Source organism: Dreissena polymorpha, unplaced genomic scaffold (genome assembly GCF_020536995.1).
Source record: "Dreissena polymorpha isolate Duluth1 unplaced genomic scaffold, UMN_Dpol_1.0 chrUn037, whole genome shotgun sequence".
Lineage (NCBI taxonomy): Eukaryota > Metazoa > Mollusca > Bivalvia > Myida > Dreissenidae > Dreissena > Dreissena polymorpha.
Genome location: NW_026273351.1, coordinates 246430 through 250046, shown reverse-complemented (window position 1 = coordinate 250046; position 3617 = coordinate 246430).

Genomic DNA, 3617 nt, shown 5'->3' with positions numbered 1-3617 from the left:
TGAACGGTATATCAGTCTATGTGCAAATAGGAATGCTGACAAATTTACACTTCCGGTTTTATAACAACGCAAAACAGATCATGTTCGTAGCATGTTCAACTCGCAATCCAATCAAATTTGCTAATTATTTCTCTTAATCTTTACATTCACAATTGTGTGCTGTTTTGGTGCAAACTGAATGTTCGCTATGCATGTAAAAGCCGCACACATTATTTGGTATAGTAAATTTAAGTATAAATAAGAACAATATGTTATCTATGCCAATTAGAATATATCTGTGTTACAAGGTAGAAAACCGTCTTTTTGCGCTTCAAAACTTAAAAATAATCGCGTTTGTCGAAATGGACGTATACGTCTAGAAATCCTACTTTCGGTTTTAAAAGCGGTACCGTTTGAAAAATAATAAATAACTTGCTAACTAGGCTATAGATTTAATTTTATATAAACCAATTAGAATGTATTTGGTGGTAACAGGTAGAAATCCGTCTTTTTATCGCTGTAAAACTTAAAATTAATCGCGTTTGTTGAAATGGACTTTTACGTATAGAAATCCTACTTTCGGTTTTAAAAGCGGTACCGTTTGTAAAATAATAAATTACTTGCTAACTTGGCTATAGATTTAACGAAAATTTTGCACACTTTTAAATTGCATCTATATGTATTGATAAATATGTACTTTAATTCAAGGTGAGTGGCTTTACAGACGTTTTTATGGTTTTCGCTGGTATTCTTATAATGCACGGTTGGTTAAGATACAGATGTAAATTTGAATATGGAAAGTTTTAGTTAATGTGTAATGAGAAATGCTTTTTTGAGTAGAGCAAAACGCTTAAGTCGAAATTAAATTATGTCAATTAAAAGTGTATTTGCAAACGTTCATGTTTACTTTAACATATAACAGCTACTATTGCTACTACTCCTCTTTCTACTTATTTAATGATTGAAAGTTATCTTACAGCATTGCTACTCATACAATCAAGGGCATAATCTTACAACGCAGTTTATATTGTGAATATGTGGGAGTGTTATACTCCAGTTTTGGGAAATGTAACGCCCACGACGTTAATTTATCATTACTAAAAATAAATATGTCAGATCTTGATTTATGACCGAATACCGTTTTAATTTTGTTCTCAATTTACAAACGCCTACGCATTTTTGAACGAGCCCAATATGTGGGATGGCATATTCAATAATGTTATCGCTTGCGAATTTTAATTATCACTTATCAACACGTGTTTATGCTATACTGTACTCCACATGTAATTTAAACCTTGATTGACAATATGTGTACATACGTGTAATTAACAACAACAACAGACACGAAAGCAACACTAGAACCTAACAAACAATTTCTGTTAGTGAATGATATATATAATTTTTGTTAGTAAATGATATATATATACAATACAGTAATATAATACCAGTATACATGTTATTTTAGCCAAAAATTGAATGACAAAAAAATCTTATTTTGGAAGCTTATAAAAGTTAGAATGTTATGTGACTTTACTTGTGGTAACCTTCTGTTAACATTGTTATTCATTATAACAATATATATCAATTTCCAGATTGCGTCCAACATATATAATATCAGAGAAATTTAAAGTAAAACGGTCAACATGATAATATTGATAAACATACAGGTTATCTAACATCGCGCTATCATTATAAGAGCAAACATACTACAAATGAACATACGGACGATCAACCACTGATAAAGAGAGATATGGTTTAAAAAAAGTAAACTTGTATATACGTATATATATATATATATATATATATATATATATATATATATATATATATATATATATATATATATATATATATATATATATATATATCGTGTGTAGATTTTGCAGTGTTATGGTTATATAACTCGTTGGCTTTTTCAATAGAAAACTTTTTGTGTGATATATTGTATTCATTTTATAGCCGTCTGTGGACAGATGTCATTAAAAGTCAAACTAATAACATGTTTTTGATAACGAAATTCCGTTTTAAATAGGAAGCCTTTGTTCATTATTTTTTCATTTATTTTGAATGCCTAACTTTGTTTTTTTCTTGAGATGCATCTATCCCACGCAACCATGTTTGCACGTATCATTCTTGAGATTTTCGGTGCTGATTCCATGCATCGTCTTTGTGGACCCTTTCATTTTCGGAGATGCTCGTACATTTCTTGATTTGCACGCGTTCTTAAATAATCCTATAAAGTGTAGTTATTAAAACAACACTCTAAAAATCATGCTGGTTATTGATTCAATATGTTACTAATTTATATTTGTGTATTGTGATAATATTAGTAAAATTTAAATAATTTCCTCACATGTGTTTTTGTTATTCCCGTAACTGATTCCAAAATCTACTATAGTTTCTTATTGATTTTAAATCATACGATCATTGAGTATGTGTTATTGTTGATGTTCATAATGTTTGTTTATCTAAACTCATCATTCAGACTTTGTAAACAGTTCATGAAAACACGTACCTAAAACTAGAAACCTATCCTTCACTTGCTTTCTCATTCGGCGGATCAAACATGCTTCAAATTGCAAGTTCTACTATACAAGGCACATCGTTTTATTTTCAAATTTAAATTCGCATTATTCGACACAGAATGACAAGACGATTCATTTTGTTTACTCCAAATGTATGATTTGATAACACCTAGAAGAAGAAAACACTAACATGTTACACACCAAATATTGAACCCATGACCCTTCTGTGTTGTTAGGGATTATCAAATACATTAATGTATATAAATCAGTTGACCCCTGAGGCGCAAACAGTTTTGACCACGGAAACATGCTTTGAGGAAACTTAGCAAAGAACAATTATATGGTTGGCATGCAACGTAAGAAACCAATGGGCCTTGCGGTTTCAGAGAATGATAATATTATTTATATTTTTAAGCGAAATAGTAGCCCCTAGGGTGGGCAAATGTTCTGCATGATTTGAACAAAGTTCAAAGAGAACTTCATTACGATGTTACACACCAAATATTTTAGTCATGCCCCTTGTGTTCACTTTATATATATAAAACCTATAAATCTCTCTGAATATAAAATAAAATGCAGCATATGTTTGTATAAGTCTATAACTCTCGGTTTCTTAAATGAAATATTCACATTTGATGTACTAGAACTTTAACTATACAAAGTTTGGACCAAGATCAATTCAAGCGTAGTCTGATCAGGATCCAAAGTGTTCTCTTAACATCTTTAGAAGTACTGACTGAATGACAATTATGTTGAACATTTTGGATCCTGATCAGACTGCTCTTGTTGGAGCCAAAATGGTCGCAATCGCCTTAAAGTCCAACTTCCTGTTACGTGGCTCATTTATTCTCATGATTGATACAAACTATCATGATATAAAGAAAGTCTGTTGTATATTAAAGAGTATTTTTAGTGTGCATATTCCACCCATGGATGAAGGTTACAAAGTTGGTTGTTATTTAAAGCTATTAAACAATGTAAAAAGTTTTCAAGTCTTTTTTATTTTAGTAAAATGCATGCTATATTTGTTATAAACATACATATGATTTACACTCAACAAAAGTTTAACGATCACTATAATAAACTACACACCGGGCGTGTTTAATAGTCTCT